General features: G+C 37.7%; 1 protein-coding gene across 9 annotated transcripts in view; it reads left to right on the forward strand.

The window, feature by feature from the left end:
* The window catches only part of LOC117426916 (double-stranded RNA-specific editase 1), a 192122-nt gene that overhangs the window by 54412 nt on the left and 118213 nt on the right, over positions 1-19497 (forward strand). For 4 of the 9 annotated variants that reach the window (XM_034045133.3, XM_059033452.1, XM_059033451.1 and 1 more), the window contains one exon: positions 19289-19396. The exons of 3 other annotated variants lie outside the window; for them this stretch is intronic. The gene's annotated coding sequence lies outside the window, so the exon portion shown is untranslated. Of the gene's footprint in view, positions 1-14634; positions 14734-19288; positions 19397-19497 lie in introns of all 9 variants that reach the window. 2 more of the 9 variants (XM_059033449.1, XM_059033450.1) reach the window with 1 other exon arrangement.

The following is a 19497-nucleotide window of genomic DNA, read 5'->3' on the forward strand; positions in this document are numbered from 1 at the left end:
CGTCTCACCCGAAAGACGGAGCACAAGGAGGTTAAGTGACTTGCTCGGGGTCACACAATGAGTCAGTGGCTGAGGTGGGATTTGAACCGGGGACCTCCTGGTTACAAGCCCTTTTCTTTAACCACTGGACCACATAGCCTCCCATGTTGAATGCAGTGTGAAGCATTGTACAGAAATCGCAGCATTGCTACAAGGGTTTCTGGACAGTTCAATTGTGTTGGTCTTGGGAATTCTAGATGACAAGAAGTGAAGTTAATGAATCAATCAAGCATGCGTATAACCACTGTGCTACTGTACATACAAATGAAAGATCTTTGTTTCTGCTAAGTGATTGTTTATTAACCATACTTAATTTGTCTTTTCTACATTCATTGGTTGGAAAAGTGCATTTATCTGGGAGCCTCATACCTTAAAGTACCCTTATAATCGCAATTTGTAATATAACACAGTGAAAGAATAAATCATAGGGAAGCTTTGTAAAGCCAAGCATGGTATGGTAAAGCATATAAAAAAACATGACACACAATGGTAAACTTACAAAAGGGTACTGGTGCCTTTTAGTAATATAAGAGTACAGTACTATGGGACAGCCTATGTTCAAAATGGCATTACAATAACACCACCTTTCTCGTTAAGGCTGAACCCAAAAGGCACTGTCTCATAACTACAGTACGATTCCCCACTGAATCTTCATTGGTGGAGTTTCCATGCGTGGTTTTTTTTCAGCTCGAGACATTTGCTTGAGAAAAATGTATTGTGTAAAATTCCTTTTTGGGTTTCCAATCGCTCAGTTTATTTTACTTGAGTAAACTGGGCTTTTCACCTGACGTCATGAAAATGAATGGGAAAGGTGGGGGGTTGATATGTAGATTAGCAATGCGTGAAGTACTTGTGCTGTTTTTGAAGATTACTTGTGAAATTTTGTGAAAATGTGGTTTCCATGCACAGAGAACTGGTACAGTAACTGGTAAGTGAATCTAAGCTGCTGTAATAAAGCAAAATACCTTGTGCCTGGTTGGATAATAATGTGTTTTACTGCTCTTGCCCAAATTGTTTTTCAAATGTCACTAGTGGGGTGTCATGTTGTTAGTAGTGAATACTGTTTCAACTCATTTATCTTACGACTCATTAATTAAAAATGAACTCGAAGGTATGAAATGAAACTGATCAACAGATATTGCAGATCACCATGGCTGAAAACTGGCAGATATATATATATTTCCCTTTCATTCAGGCAATAGAGCATATAGGGGATCAGGTGATGCTGCGTATACTACCCTGGCTTAGAAACCCTACCAGCTGGTGAGGAAGCATTCAACACCACTCTTGGGTAAATACGGGTTACCCGTGTTGCGGCACTGCCTTTCAAAACAAGCCCAAAACCCATGTTAGAGTATGGGTGTTTATGCAAATTCCAACCTGCGACACTCAAAGAAACAAGCCTAATACTGCTTATTATAGCAGACTTGGCAACTGTGAAGGTTACCTTAGCCGCCAATTTCAATTGGACAGCAGCGATCTGAGGAGGCTCGTGCTGTCAGGAGATTCTCTCCTTTCTTTTAAGTTGTGTTGGATTTACTGTTGTGTTAAATATTATTGAGGCAAGCAAATAAAACACAATCAATACATTCATTTGCACTTTTATTTGGTCCGTTCTGAGAGGGCATCAACAACTTGTTGGTATATATGTTGTTACAAAAAGGAAGGGGTTTGGCAATTGCCTCTAAGTAGCTTTTCTAATTGGTGCAATACAAAGATTGACACTGGGATGGGGTTTTATTCTCGATTGATCTGGCACTTCAGTGGTGCACTGTGTGTGTTTATGCCTGTAGTAGGCATGGTATGATATCAATTCCACGGCAGGGTTAAATAACCTTAATGACCAGCGAGTTTGTTCTATATTTAAAATGGCATCTCTAAACAAAGGAAGCCACGTTTGGAAGTATTTTGAGGACAGGACGAGAAAACCGTGGTATGTAAATAATTATGCCAAAGAAAATTGCCGTACCACAAAAACACAAGTTCAATGCTTCACAGTTGTAAAATGAAAACGTTCATAATTATTGTGGCTGGAGTTACTGATGGCAATAGAAAGCAAACATCCATAACAACATTTGCTATAGATTTAGCCGAACATTGGTCGTTATCACGTTATCCCCTGAGGACAGTGGGTGTAAATCGTGAATGCAGCAGTTTTGAAATCGATGTAAGATTATTATTATTATTATTTATTTCTTAGCAGACGCCCTTATCCAATTGTTACAAGATATCACATTATTTTGTACATTCAATTACATTATTTTTTACACATTATTTATTTATTTTTTTTTACATACAATTATTCATTTATACAGCTGGGTTTTTACTGGAGCAATCTGGGTAAAGTACCTTGCTCAAGGGTACAGCAGCAGTGTCCTCCACCGGGGATTGAACCCATGACCCTCCGGTCAAGAGTCCAGAGCCCTAACCACTACTCCACACTGCTGCCCCTTTATCCCAATAATGTGCTGACCCATAAAATAATAACAGCGAGACTGGAAAAACTTAAAGAAAATCGTGCTGCAGCTGTTCATACAAAACTTTCAAAGGGAGAAAAAGTTGCAATTACCACAGACTCATGGACCCCATTCCCAAATCTTCCAATAGGTGGAAGGCTTTTTTCACTTGAAATTGTTCTGTAAGCTTTTGGACCGAACGACTGATTATGTTTAGTACAGTTTTTATTTGTATGTTGGAACTACTGCACTAAAGTAAAGGACCACTGAGAGACCGTTCAAACAGGTAGGCCAGGCATCTCTTTAATGTAAAGTTGTGTGCATACGTGAATTTGAATGCTTTACGTTATGTAGTAATACTTGACCATATACAATGAACTGCACAAGGCAAACATTATATTAATTACTTAATATATTACTTGATTTGGGTGTTAGTTTGGCATTTAAAACAGGACTTGTGGCAATGACTGGGAGGTTTATGTACACTAGTACAGTATGTAGAGGAGAGTGGCGTTTGATAAAATCCCATCGCTACTATCAAAGACCGCAAACTTTTAAATCTCTGAGGCAGACTTTAATATCAGTCACAGTGCTCTTAAAATTCCAAAATATTGTGCTATTTTATCCTTGGTAATTACCTTTTCCAGAAGTGAAAGTATTTTCAAATTTTTTTCAATTGTAAGCACAACTCGCATTTGCTTTCGCGCTGTACAGTGGGTGATATTCATCTCTTTTTAATTTTTTTTTAAACCATATCATTTGGGGCAAAGTTACTTATAACCAAAAAAAAAAAAAATACAAAAAAACGGAATAGGTTTCTGTTTTGTTGTTGTTAATAAATAAACATTTAAGCAACACACTATTCTAAAAACGTTATACTATCCGGAAATGTGTTCAATATGTATATAGTATAAAGTTATAGCTTCACTAGCAACTTTATTTACAACCATACATATAAACATTTCAATATATACTTTGATGTGTAGTACTAACCAGGGCTGTCAGTATCAGAATGTAATATAAAGTGTGTGTAGATATGGTTTAAACATTTAAACGCTGACATTGCAAAGAGTTTAAAGTTCTCTATCTGCAATATTTAAACAAAAGTAGAATTTACTATCGATCTATATATATATATATATATATATATATTTTTTTTTTCTGTTGAAAAGTACCAGTACATTCAAAGGTCATTGCCACTGACTATAAAATTCTAATGAAACTGGTAAGAAAGCACAACACTTAGTGTTATTTCTTACATATAAAAAGAGACAGCTTCAAATACTCCAATTACAAGGAATCTCTGAATTCTTATATATAACAAAATAACACAGAAATACATTCCTTGAAGCAGACTTTTTATAACTAGGCCAGATGTTTTACATACAGGGGCATCTTAGAAGTGCTCTAAAAATGATGAGCAAGGAATGAAAAAATGAAACACTGTTGTGGAAGCTGATTTACTTGGGAACAGATATCATTGGAAAGCCCCAACCTCCCTCTTTAATTTGTTATATTGATGTGTTCCTAGCTCTTTTACTTTTTGAGTTACAGGCACTTGAACACACATACCGGTTTGCTGCTTGTCAGAGCACTGTAGCACTGAATGAGGACGGGGTAGAAAGTATGCATACGGGCATGCCTGGCATCAATGGAAAACGCAAAGCCTGCTCTTTTAAGTGACATTGAAACCGAAACGCTATCTGTTAAAGTGACCGAGTAATTGGCAACAAACGAAACTTAGGAGCTGACTCATGTCGTATGACTCAAGCCTTGGAAGCTAGCTATATTATTATTATTATTATTATTATTATTATTATTATTATTATTTATTTATTTATTTATTTATTTATTTATTTATTTATTTATTTTAATTTGGAATCGCCAATCATTTTTTCTAATTTTCTCCCCAATTATTTTAATTTCAACCCGGCTCTCCGCTGACTCGGGAGAGACGAAGACGGACACAATCCTCCGAAATGTGTGCCGTCAGCCGTCAGCTTCTTTTCACTCTGCAGGCCCGCCATGCAGCCACCTCAGAGCTACAGCATCAGAACCACGCAGCTCCAGGCAACTTACAGGCAGGCCCGCAGGCGCCTGGCCAGTCTACAGGGGTCGCTGATGCGCGGTGAGCCGAGGACACCCTGGCTGACTCAAGCCCTCCCAACCCGTGGGGCGCTTAGCCAATTGTGCACCACCCCTTGGGAACTCCCGTCCACGACCGGCAGTGGAATAGCCTGGACCCGAACCGGCGACCTCCAGGCTATAGGGCGCATCCTGCACTCCATGTGGAGCGCCTTTACCGGATGCGCCACTTGGGAGCCCCAAGCTAGCTATATTCTGAGATATTCACGTGAGAAGGTCGGGCCTGCCGATACACTACGCTTGGGGTCCACACAGACCCCAAACCTAAAACAATCTGGGAAATTCAACCAGGCTACCTGGACTAGAATTATCCAATGCATAGTGTAACAGGATGGGTATCTGGCAACTACCTAAAAGGAAACAAAAATCAAGTCACTAGATCCACATGATAACTGATACTAAAGCACCGTGGAGTCCGAAATGGATCCCAGGTTACCTTATTAGGGTTAATGAGTCATTTAGCAGACACTTTTTTATCCAAAGCGACTTACAGAGACTAGGGGGTGAACTGTGCATCATCAGCAACTGCTGCTGCAGTCACTTACAATATGACCTCGGTTTTTATGTCTGGTCCGAAGGACAGAGCACTAGGAGTTTAAGTGACTTGCTCAGGGTCACACACAGTGCGTCAGTGGCTGAGCTGGGATTTGAACTGGGAACCTCTTGGTATTTAGTCCCTTTCTTTAACCACTGGACCACCAAGAACTGAAGAAACTACAGTAAAAGAAAAGAAGTAAACTTTGGCAAAGAGAATGGGGTGACAACCTAAAAGATGTTTCAGTAACTTGGTGTTGTTTCCTCTCTTGTTTCACTTCTTCTTTAAAACACTTTCGACATTTTGGCTGTCCGCATTAAACCAGATTGCCGTTGCCATCTGGCTGAAATCCGAAATAGCTCCACACCAAACTTCTTTCTCCGGCATTCGCCATTACTGCTGCAGTAATTACGTTTTCCCAGAACACGCAAGGTAGTCGGTCACTTCCACTAAGCGGAAATGAGTAAGCTTAATTCATATTGTTTTTAAAGCACACAACCAAAAATCGTGATACTTCGATATTTTTATTTATCCCTATATTAAGTATCTTAGGATTTTGGTATCATGATATACCGTGGGTATCGATATACCATGGAACACTAGTTATAATTATACATATGATTTACGCTACATCTGAGTCCCTTTCACATTTCCGACAATAACATTTACGTGAAACTACTCAATCTGGAAGGAAGTTATAATCAAAATAAATTGATTTGCTCAATGGCAAACAGAGGTTGCCATTGCTTTGTTTTAAAACCTTAAGCCCGGGACAGACTGACAGGCGCGGCATGGCACCCGAGGCATTTTGCCACTTGTATTGCTGCCATTGCTTTCATATGGTGTTGGACAGGTCGGCGTGGGACGATACCACTAGTCCCGCGGTGACGCTGAGCTGTACCGCTCAAATCGAATCCAGAGCGATTTTTTTTCTGGCTGCTGCACGGTACTGTCGCTGGATTAACCAATCACAGCCAAGTGCTGACAACACGTGCTTGCCAGGAAAAATATTGAATTAAACTGTTGTCTACGGAGATGTCCAAGCGCTGTGAAGTGTTTGATCCCTCCCATATTTCATACAAGGACAGGTAAGTCAGTATTTTATACATCGCCCCTGATAAGCATCCTTCCTGTTGCCAAATTTGATACTGTTATCACGTTTTGCCTTTGTCAGCAAGATATTGTATGATTCTTTGCTAAGCTGATGACTGATTAAAAACAACTTTAAAGAACAAACTGTGTTTTTATTTAGTAGATTATATGGAGGTCATTACAGCTATGGCCAAAGGTTTTGCATCACCCCCTATTGAATTAATAATGTTACGTTGACATATTGAAATTACACATCGCTTTGTAGTTTTCCAAAAATTGAAAAATGTGACATTTCAATATCTAACCTGAAATACTGTACTTCTATTGTAGTTTCCAGTAGACTTTTGAGATACCATTTTGTAGTTTCTTAGATTGCATGATGTTAAATAAAATTTTAAATTATGTCTGCATCCTAATATTCTACTAGGTGATGCAAAACTTTTGGCCATATATGTAGATTATATTCGAGTACATAGCCTACGGTGTGGTACTGACAACTACTGTACCGTGTAGTGCATACCGCTCCTGTGTGTCCGGGTGCAGTCCAGCGGTATCGCGCCACGCCTGTCTGTCTCGGGCTTTAGCCAAAAATGGCCAAAAATGAAATACAAGTTGATTCTCCTTTACTGGAACTAACATAGGGTAAATATACTGTAAATGAACTTATCTATTGCCACATACTCATCATTATATAAACTCTCGCTATGTTTATAATGATTACAGTATTGCATTTATATTATTATATTAAAATGTTACAGCTGCCATCCTAACCTAATACACATGTTCAGTAACATGGTGGCAGTACTGTGCACTGTGCACTGTGCACTGTACACTTCTCCAAGTCGAGTCATTTGATGGCAATGACTCGAGTCAAGTCGTCACGAAAAATTGAGACTTGTTTCCGAGTCGAGTCATTTAATTCAATTCAAACCTTTATTTAACCAGGTAAAGACATTGAGAACAAGTTCTCATTAAAATGCTGATCTGGCCAAGAGGCAACATAAATATAACAAACAACAATACATAGACAGTTAGAGACGTTACAGCAATACGAAATCAATTAAAAAAAAAAAACCCTAATAAAATCAGTCTGCTTTGACAAGCACATGAAACAGGGAAAAGAGCTTCAAGTCTAGAAAAGAAAGCACCCTCCGAGATAAAACCAGGGAGTTTAAGCATTGATTGTAACTCATTCCAATCATGACCAGCTGCATATTGGAATGAGTTATGCCCAACAGCAGTAAAAACACGAGGGACAATTAAACTAATCAAATTGCTGAATCGAAGGTTGTAAGAGGAGACCGATATAGTCAACAATTCGCTTAAATAGAGGGGTGATTTGACGATTAGGGTTTTATAAATGAGTCTGTACCAATGACATAGCCGACGTGTTTGAAGTGAGGGCCAGCCAGCCAAAGTGTAGAGATCACAGTGATGAGAGCGGTAGGGAGCACCAGTGACAAATCTTATTGCAGAGTGATATAAAGCATCAAGCTTCCTAAGGGCAACATCAGAAGCAGCTTTATAAATGACATCTCCATAATCTAAAATGGATAGTACAGACATCTGTACCAATAAGTACTTAGCTGGCCGAGTGAAGCATGATTGACTCAAGTTATTACAAATCTGGCAGAACAAAATCCCTGCACTGTGTATCAAACTTCTTGCACAAAACTGCTGGTGGTTTCTAGCCCATGCCCTGACAAAATTGACCAATAACTAATCTTTGCAAATAATGCTTGCTGGTGTACAATGCAATGGTAAGACAAAATGTCATGCTGTGCTTTAACAGTCTTCAGCTCTTGTTTAAGCAAAGAAACGCCACTGATTCTCTTACCTAGCATAGCAAGGGCCCAATCTGTTGTAATCGCTGTTATTTTTTTTTTCCGGTGGTACATCAAGCTTTTTCAAGACATCCATTACAGCAATTTTTATTTCCTCTCCTGGTGTGGCATTTTGCAGTGGAACCGTTTCCAAATGTTCTTCTGTCACATTGAGTTCAGGAGCAGCAGCTCTGACAAATATCAGTAACTGCAGGATATCATTGATATCCAGGCTTTTGTCCACCACAAGGCTAACAAACTCAGAGGCACACAACCTTTCCTTCAGTATATTTTCAATGTTTTCAGAAATTTCCGAAGCCCTCCTTGAGACAGTAGAATCTGAAAGTTGCATTTTTTTCAACAACTCTTTTTCTAGCTCCTTTTTGTCAGGGAACAGTGTTGAACATGCAATGAAGATGCAGTCTTTATCATCTCACCGTCTACATAAGGTTTCATTAGTTTTATTATTTCGTGTGTAATTTTGTAGGCAGCCATTGTAACTTGTAGGTTTATGTTACAAACCCTGCGAAACATGCATTGTTGATTCACTGTTTGCTGCTTGAGGTTTTAGTTTGTGTTCTTTGAGCTCACTGCCTGGCGGGAAATCGTTGTCAGTCTTAGAGTGAGTAGTTTGGTAATGTCTCTCCAAATTCATTTTTTTGAATTGAGCAAATGCAGTGTCGCATAATAAGCAGATGCATTTACCTCCTTTTCCAATTCTTCATGGAAAGATATGTATTCATCTTCATATTTTTGTTTTGTAACTGTCACCATTGTGTTGCATTCCTTCAGTTACAGACCTACCATAGCTCTTCATTAGCAACAAAACACATGATCATAGTAAAAACATCCTGATTTGTTAATTCTTTAGTGCGCAAATTCTATTTGCATTGCTTATAGGGAAATGTTGTTTTATAACTTGTTTTACATTATTCCTGACTGAAGTACATATACACACTCAGAGTCCTTCGATATCATATGCTGCAGAGAGCCGTAGAAGACACGTTAGAGCCACTTGCGGCTCGCGAGCCTCAGTCTGAGTATCATTGCCATAAGGGTAAATATGGCACTCTGCAGTTAATTTCTGCAAGTATACCCCTATGACAGTTCCATTAATGGGAACTATATCATTTTTGACAATCACCCATCTTACAGAATCTTGTAATCCTTTTTTTCTATATTTCTTTACAATAAAGTACCTTAATTATTCCCTTCTCCATGCTAAAATGTGTTTATTGTGATTGAGAGAGAGAGAGTAATCTGTGGAAAGATAGATTCTCCATGTTTTGCAGTGTTCAGGTCAGCTGCAGTCTGAAGAACTTTATTATAAATCCCTGTCCCAGAGTATAATAATCTCTTAAAGCCAAGTGGAAAAAGTTATACATGTATGAAACAGACTGGGTCTACCTGAGATTTTCCACGAATAATATTTCCTTTAGGGAAGTGGAAGAAAGTCAAGGACATAAATCAGATTTTTAGAACTACTGCTATATGTGTGTGTGTGTGTGTGTGTGTGTGTGTGTGTGTGTGCATACAGCATTTATTTTTTATCCTGAAAACGATTTTCCCCAGGATAGATCATAGAAATGAAATCCAGTATCATCTTTTCAGTGAGGTTTTGCTTGAACCATATGCTTATTGTTTTGACCCGAAGTCACATTCCCACAATTCATCCAACAATGAAACTTGCTAAGATCATTCTTTTCACAATGTGAGGGTATTCCATTTTTACATACAATACCTGACCCCTTTAGTAGAATATTTATCTAAGATGTGTTGGGGCCACCATTGCCTCTGATCACAGCCTTGACACAGCGTAGCATAGACTCCACAAGGTGCTGGAGGGTGTCTCTAATAATTGGTGCAGAGTGGAAGGCAGAGGATCTTGATGACGAATGTGTTGGTCTCCTTTGTTCCAAACATGCTCAGTTGGATTGAGATCTATGGATTGTGGTGGTCATGGAAGAAACCTGTAATCTAGGTCATGCTCCTCAAATTATTTGCTCACAGTTCTGGCAGGGTGGATGGATACATTATCTCCAAAGTAGCCGTCATCATCAGGGTACAAGTGTAGCGTTGTTGGGTCAACTTAATCCACAATGATGTCGAAGTAAACTAGCATTTGTTCGCCTTCCAGTGTAATCGAGGGATACCGGCTATAGTAGAACTTGTCTCACACCAGAGCGATGACAAATTCAGTTGAGTAGACAGGCCCAAATAAAGTGTATGGTCATATGGTGGATCTAGGCCATGGTAATTTAGTTTTTCATCATGCTAATGCATCATGCTCTAATTTTGTATGTACAGTTGATGTGGGTTGTTTTGTATGTTGTTCTCATTGCTGTTATTTCTGCTTAAATTGATTCTTACATTATAATACACAGCATATACTCTCCTACCTGTTTGGATCACAGGGTTAAGGACATTTTAAAAAGATTGTAAATGCACTTAACATACAACAAAGTCAGCCTTCTAATAAAGTAGAATTTCACAGAAAACTACTGTGGAAGAACACTGTGACAAAGACACCAATTAATTTGAGTAAAAGGTGATTGTGGTACACCACATCTTTAGGAAGCGCTCATTCGATTGTGATGGAAATTGGAATGGACATTCATCTGCAAAAGTTCTTCAGGGTATCTGAATATAGGTCATGGTGACCTGTCCTCTGATTGGGTGGGCTAGTATTGGCTTTATCTTCAGAGCTGCTTTGGGCATTTGTTAAGAAAACTACACACCATGGATTTAGAGTAGGTCATGGTGACCTACATTTTGTTATAGCCAACTATATATATATATATATATATATATATATATATATATATATATATATATAGTATTTTTTTATCCATGGGGGGAGGGAGATATGTTATTGGATTACCTTGTTTTTACAGGCGATTAAAATGTTGTTCTATATTTACAGTATAATTTGTACTAAAGTTAAAAAATCCCTTCTTTTTAATGTCTGGAGCTTGATTTGTGAACATATGGATTTGTAGCACGTTGCTGTTTATGCACTATTTTAAAACTGCTTGGATTTTTGTTTCATTTTTTTTTTTTTTTAAACTATACACTTTCCAAAGAGCCATTGATGTTACTGGATTGCAACTGCACTTATGTCTCTGAAACGTAACGGTTCATAATTTCAATTAAAAAAGCTGAATGCAATTGCAATTGCAATTGTTACTATATACAGTTTAAACACACACAAACATTACTGTTTTTGTTAAGTCTGTTAAGCTGCTTCTTTGAAGTTGAGTGACGTCGTGTGACGTGCAGTTAGTCAACCTGCCAGTTTCGGAGGTCAGCTGTTCGGTGCTACCCCCAAAACACGTGTTCCCAAAAATATAAAAATGTGAACTGAAGCTCATTTTAATATTAAAGACATTGAGAAAGACTTGCTGTCAAAGTTTGTGCATTGAATTGTGTTTCTTTTAGTATTATTGTGTTCTGGAAGTCAGGACTTTTTAAAATCAGTTTAATGTACTCATGCTTGCTACTATTTTGACAACCTTTAGTTAATGTCTAATTGTTTCATGTGGTTGTTGTCATATACATGTATAATATAACCCTGGTTTAATTTGCGTGCTATGTAATTAAACCCTTTAATCACAGAGCCACTTAAATGGCTGCTAAATGCACAATGCAATATGCACTGCTGAATATAACAGTTTCAGTTTGTTAAATGTTTGCTGTCTAACTTTAGGTAGGTCCATGCATCCCAAAAAAGGGTTCATTTTTTATTTTAGTGAAAATCCCAAATTAATAATGTAGGGTGTACCATGGCAACATGCACTTCAGCATCTCTGCAAAAATATTTTCATAAACTTCTGACCTTTGCCTTGGAGCTGTTAAATAAAGTAACTGCAGGGTATGTGCCTTTCCTAGTCACCTCTCCTTGTTCATGTTGCATTGATGTCTCACACAAGTTCACTAAAATGGCTGACCTGAGGATAAACAGTTCCCTGCACAAGCAGACTTGAGTCATCCTCTGCCTCCTGCTCTGAGCGCTTGGGTGGATTGAGGTGCTTGACATACAGAGGCTACTATTTAAATCAAGGTTGGCTGATTTAAATCAAGTCAATTTCAATCATGATTTTAATTGCTTGATTTAAAAAAAACAAACAAACCAAAAAAAAAACACATTGATTTAAATAATTTTTTCATTTACTACCTATTTTATATAGTTTCTCAAGGAAAATACATAAGTATGTTTTAAAAACCTTTTATTAACACAAACTCTTAAGACTGTATTCTGATCACAGCGCAAATGCGAGTACAAGTGTGAACGGCGCTTGCCCCCGATTCTGTGGCGCATAAATGGAGCGAAGACGTAAAAAAAAAAAAATAATACTGTACTGTACTGAAATGGTATTCTGAAGACATGTCTTGCCCCATCATTAACATATTCGCCAAAGCGATTCTGATGACAGTGCAAAGGGGTCCCAAATAGACAACTGAGCACTGTGTTAAATCCCACTGAAACCAGGTTTATTTAGTGGTGAAATCAGGAACTTTAACAATTGAACACGCTATGAAAAGCAAAGTAGTCCTAAGTAACAACTGCGTGTGTTTGGACTGACATAGAAAGAGGAAATCAAAGAAAGAAAAGTAAAAGAAAAGAATGACTGGAATGAGTGAGGGATATTTCTCTGGTGTACTCCATCGCTAAATTCTTGTAGTTCACATTTAGAGGATGCCACAATGATAAATAATTTGTTTATTTATGTTTTCATTTAAGATTGAGTAATTTAGTTTGGTACATGTAACTATTCCCAAACCACCATTTCCAACATCCTTAAATTTACAGTATGGCGATACTGTAGAGCTACAAGTTCGGTACTACAAAAAAAAAAAAAGTACAGAAACCAGAACTGGAGATACAGTTGGAAATGAAGTGACGATAGACTTAGGACAGAGGGAAGGAGACATTCCCCCACACAGAGAGTGGTGAGGGCATGGAATGGGTTTACCTAGTCATGTTGGGCAGCAGTGTGGAGTAGTGGTTAGGGCTTTGGACTCTTGACCGGAGGGTCGTGGGTTCAATCCCAGGTGGGGGACACTGCTGCTGTACCCTTGAGTAAGGTACTTTACCTAGATTGCTCCAGTAAAAACCTATATAAATGGGTAATTGTATGTAAAAATAATGTGATATCTTGTAACAATTGTATTATTAATAATAATAATAATAATAATAATAATAATAATAATAATAATAATAATAATAATAATAATAATAATAATGTTGTTGAGGCAGAATTGCTTGGATCCTTTAAGACCAAACTAGACAAAAGTTCTGTGATAAATCTGCGACTTGTTTGTATATTGCCTTATGTTCTTACTAAACAAAAGCTGATTATAGTCTTTTTCAGCTTTATCCAATGCATGATAACAAATTCATTTTTTTTTTAAAGTAAGATTTATTTATTTATTTTATAATTTATAGTACACCTTCCAAACAATGTACTGCTCTATTTTGCAGTGCTACCCACTCATCCTTTATAACTGCAGCTTCTTTTCAGCTAATAAGGCATGTTACAATATGTCTAACTTAAAAACAAGTCACAACCACAACTTGCGTGCTGTGCGTGCACTTTTCAGTTTTTATCCTTGCGATTTTAGAGAGGTTCCTTCTAATTTTATTTGTTAGACCTCTAATAACACAGCGGGAAGCTTCTATTCTCTTTCAAAACAGAAAGCTTGAAACAATTATGGTTGCAGTCCTGTTTTTTATTTAGTACTTCATACTATTTCACGAGCAGTGAGGCACTGTAGGTGGCCAGAACATTGTGGTTAACCCTGGTACTCGGAATGTCTGGATAGGCAGGTTGTTTACTGATGCAGGAAATCTTCTGCTGTGTAGCAGTACTGCTGGGTACATATGAGTTTGGTGCTTAGGCTTTTCTTATGCGTTTACTGTTATTGCCCTTTTGTTAATACTTAAATGTCGTAAAGGGGTTATACTGTAGCTAATTACATAATTATATACATCTTACCTGATGTGCACTTCCATTCAAGGTCTTATAGCCTACTCTGCAGTTTTGAATGAAACACATGTTATAGCAGACATGTTATTATAAAAAAATGTATATCCAGTACCGTACTACAAGAAGACAACTGTTTGCACGTCTTACTTTGCACTTCCTAGGTAGTTTCATCTGAAGAGGGAAATTCAACCCCACTTTAACACCTTCTTTTCTGGCTAGTGTACTTTACAGGGTGCTACAGAACATTATCTTGCTGTGTCCCTTGTTGTCAGTATGTCAGTGTTATATTTTTAAATGTTTTGCCAACTCTTTTAAAACCTTTACTCAGTAACGGCCGCCAAAAAGAAAGTTTATCCAGACCACGCTCCCTCCTGAAACAGTGCTAGTTTTCTGTTCTCACAATGCAACACTGTTGCAGGAACTGGGTACACTGGAATGTTTACCTATGATGTACGAACAAATAAAATATGTAAAAACGGGAATATGCTTTGATATATATTATAGACAACAGCACAAAAAGCAGAGGTAAGTAATGTGTTTTTTTGTAAACCCTGCAGGGGGTTCAATACAGACCTGCTTTGCAGCCAGTTACATGCTTCACCATGAAGACACTGCTGAGGTGAAATGACCTGTGAAGTGAAACAGACCACCTGAAAGTAAGGCATGCAAAATGAAAGGTTTCTTTGCCCATATATAGCAGACACCCTTATCCAGGGTGACTTACAATTGTTGCAAGTTATCAAAGTACAAAGTTATCGCATTATTATTATTATTTATTTCTTAGCAGACGCCCTTATCCAGGGCGACTTACAATTGTTACAACATATCACATTATTTCACATATCACATTATTTTTACATACAATTACCCATTTATACAGTTGGGTTATTACTGGAGCAATCTAGGTAAAGTACCTTGCTCAAGGGTACAACAGCAGTGTCCCCCACTGGGGATTGAACCCACAACCCTCCGGTCAAGAGTCCAGAGCCCTAACCACTACTCCACAGCATTATAGGTTATCACATTATAAAATGTCACATTACAGAATATCATAATACAGATAAGAGCAGATGTGAAAGTACAGTAAAAATAATTTCAAGTAAGCATACAGTAACTTATAAGTAAGTCGACCAAGTGCAGTTTAACCTTTATAGTAACTATTTGCTTATATACGTAAATTTACCGCAATTTAAGTAGACCCTGTATATAAGTCAACAATATTACTGCACTGCTGTTTACTTTTCTTTCTACACAGCTGAAGAAGGGCCTTTGCCGGAAACGTCCTGAAATATATATATATATATATTTTTAATAATGTAAACTTTTTGTGTACATCAATTTAATTTTATTTTTTAAAATATGTTCTTCTTATCTCTTTGAGCTAATATATATATATATATATATATATATATATATATATATATATATATAGATAGATAGATAGATATATATCAGGGCCAAGGGCGTAGGTTTGGTTTGAACATTGGTGGGGACACAATTTTGTAGGGGGGCGGAGTCACGGTCGCTAGTGGGGTTCGGGGGCATGCCCCCCCGGGAAGAAATTTTTTAGGAGACAGCTGTTAAATGGTAACTTCTGGTGGCTTGAAATGAATGCTGGACATGAATCGAGGACAATTTGATTGACATGAAGTTGGCTGGTATACACTTAAAACACTATGATAAAGTGTCCCTCCTAGAAGCTGGTTTGACATCCCTGCTGTAGAATTACTAATAACCTGAATTATAACCTATCCCAGCCTTACTGTAAGCTACCAATACCCCTGGCGCTACAAGCATGAGCACATGCACGCTCACGTGCTCTGCCTGCCTCTCCTGTGTCTGTGCTGCTGCTCTTACCTGGGTGCATTGCTTCATTCAGCTGATAAAATAATAAATTGATGCATGCCATATAGAGAGAAAATATATGGCTATGCTAACTTATACAGCATTAGCCTACTATTATATCACAATGTGCCTCAAACAATAATATCTCAAAACTGAGTCTAACACTTTCACTGTTATAATCACTAAGCCATTACAGACCTCACCTGCAACCCTTTTGCTCCACCTGCCTCTGTACTGCTTTTACCAGGTTGCACTGCTTCACTCGCCTGATAAAATGATAAATTGTTGCATGCTGTTTAGAGAGAAAGTATGACTGCTAACTTCATTAGTAAATTATTTTTACATTTGCTATGAGAATCATTATCAATTGTGTTTATTACTTTAATAACATCTTACTACTTACACTTTTTGTAAAAAAAACTTCCTTATGTCCATCTTTCTTTTTTTGGTTGCTATTATGCTTTAGTCACCTAAAGCCAAATTGAAGTGATTAGCTAACGTTAGTTGGATGACGATATCAAAACATGCTCACGCACACTCACACACTCTTTCTCTCACACACATAATTATTTAGCTGTGAAACAAGCTAGCTAGCCACCAAGGACGTTGGGTTATCAGCTAGTAATGGGTCGCTAACGTAATAGGTAGGTAGGTCGGTAGGTTTATTCTCTCAAACTATGTTGCTGACGAGCTGACAATACCTTCAGCCCCGGCACCTGGCTTTCATTCAGTCAGTGGCTCACACTCATATCAGACTGACCGGCAAGCGGCAACTTCAGATGAGCGTCTTTCCAGAGTCCAGCCTAAGCCAGCGGGCCTCAACCTTTTTTTACTCACGCCCCACTGAAATGTATTTGTATATCTGTCGTTGTCGTCCTCCGCCCCCGTTTAATTTGACTTTTCAATATATATTTTTTATTACTGCCTATATAATATAGAGCGTTTATTTAGCCGCCTGGATAGTCACACTGTCCATTCAATCAAATACATATGTTCGTGTTCGCTTTTTACACACATGATACAAAAATATCAAGCAAGTAGTAAGTTAGTTACAAAGGGAGGAAGGAGGAGGATTGAAATAATGTGACAACGCATTAACCAACAAACACAAACATCGAATTAAACGGATTATATTTATTCTTATTTTTTAAAATAAATGTGAAAATTGTGGCACAATATACACCGTTTAAGAATGACTAGAATTTTCCTTATTTTAAACCCGGAGAGTTACCTTTCACGCCCGAGTCCTTGTGCACTTCCGCACTTCAATGAAATCAACACACTCTGGTGGTCCCTGACGTCAGCCACGCACTGAGTCCGTGTTACAGTGATGCATTATGGAAGGGCCTAAGCCAATCAAATTAGCGTTTTTTTGGGGGGGTTTGTTTTTTTGGAGGAGGGAGGAGTAACGAGGGGGAGGGGCGGGGGGCTTGAGAGAGTTAACCCTTTGTGGAGCAGATAAAATGACTTGACAAAAGACGTTTCAGATTTATCAAAATTATTGGTAGGGACAATTCAACGGTCCCTTGACATTGGTAGGGACATGTCCCTACCGTCCCTAGCTAAATCTACGCCGGTGATCAGGGCTGTGTCTGAAGGTTCGTTCGCTAGCAAGGGATTCGAAGATTGTTTTAAACCTTCGAAGGTTCGTCAGACAGGTTAACGCAGTGTTTTTTTTTTCTGCCTATACTATATATAATAAATCAAACATTACATGTCACTCACATGCAAAATTCGATCTTTTGATTTGTATAATGCATATTAAGTAAACAAAAGGTGTTAATAAAATCTGCTACCACATCTTTATACATTACGTACAACTGGAGCAGGGTATAGTATCCAAAGCAGTGGGCTCGTACCTCTGGTGGCTGTATTGCTTCAGTAAAATATGAACTGAATATCTAGTGTACAAGACAGTGTAAGAGAAGTGCTATGGTAGAATATGCTTGAAATACAAAATATACGGTAACACAAATCATTTTAATTTTGAAACCTGAGCACTGTCCACCCCTCCCCGCTCCAGCTCGTGTTATCCAGAGGCAAACCTTTAATTTCTTCATTCGCCATCTCGACAGTAAAGCGCTGTATAGCGTAAGCTGTATTTAAAGAAATGTCTCGAAACCCCTCTGCTTTTTATGTTAAATGCCCAGACAACCAAAAAAAAGTTAAATGCAAACTGTGCGTTCACTTGACAAGTGTAAGTTCATATTGTTATTAGTACTGTATTAATATTTTTAGTAGTAGTAGAACGGTGACTTTTAAAGCTTTGTCCGCTGCAGTTGGTGCTGGTGCAATGCAAGCTTACTGCATAGATAGCAAGCAGGCTCAATTACGTGTAAATAAACAATGTGTATTTTTATTTAAATTATAAAAACATGATTACTGTTCTATATAACGTTTTTTTAAACTACATGTGACTGTTTTATTCCATGTATATGGATTACCTGTAAAATAATAGGATTTTTAATCAAATATAAACAAGTAGCTATGGTGACCAATCAATTATGCAAATGAGTACCATCAAAGGTTCAAACCTTTCTTCGGTAATGTGTTGCTAACCTTCGAAGGTCAAGCAGCCCTAATATATATATGCGTCCGCATCGGATGTCCCTTTAATATTTGTAATAAAAATACTATATTTTAACAGAAGTAATTTCTATCTGAACTATGGTTGTTCATTGCTGTTAATGTTTTATGTCCAAAGCAGAACATTTTAATTAATCTCACAATTCCTGTCTAATTTAACTACTGTACTAAATTCAGCTTCTTTTTATATAATATTGCCATGTAATCCAAACACAACATGCTTTGAAACAAAAGGTAATTGGTAAATTTAAAACACACAAAAAAAAACTTATTGCCTTCATTTTTAAATAGAAACAAAACATGAATACAATAGATCTACTTCTGATTTGGCTTGTCAACGCGTATGTAGAGGCCTAAAGTGCGTATCCTTGTTTATCTGCCTTACTAGCACTAAATGAAGCGCATTCTTACACACTCAAGGTTTGAATGCAAACCGGCAACAGGAGACTTCAAACTGGGTTCTAATTTGATGCATCGATTTGCCAATATGTTATCGAAGCTCCGGAAATTTAAGGAAAGATGATCAATAATCAATGCATCGATTAATTGTTGCACCACTTATATATACTTTTTTTTTTTTTTTTTGCAAAAATGTATTTTAAGACTGCACGTGTAAAACCTACAAAGTGAATGAAAATGTATGATTTTATAGAATAGGTATGATTTTATAGAATTTGCCATACTCTCTATCCCTTTTAATATCTGTTTGACATTAGCCTTTCCATTTGAGTCAATAGCTATTAAGAGACTTCAGTAAAATGTAAATTATTTTCCTTACAGGTGGGTCCATACTGCATGCTGTCACACACTGAATGTTGAAACGTTTGAAGCTTCAGATTGAAACCTACAGATACTCACTGACACTGACTTGCATACTTGCGCTGTGAGGTAACATTTTTAAAATGATTGACAAACATCTAAATGTCTTTTCATGTATACCTCAGAATTCATGATTTGAGCTTTCTGCTCTACAGCCTTATGACCACAAC

This window comes from Acipenser ruthenus, chromosome 11 (assembly GCF_902713425.1).
Source record: "Acipenser ruthenus chromosome 11, fAciRut3.2 maternal haplotype, whole genome shotgun sequence".
Lineage (NCBI taxonomy): Eukaryota > Metazoa > Chordata > Actinopteri > Acipenseriformes > Acipenseridae > Acipenser > Acipenser ruthenus.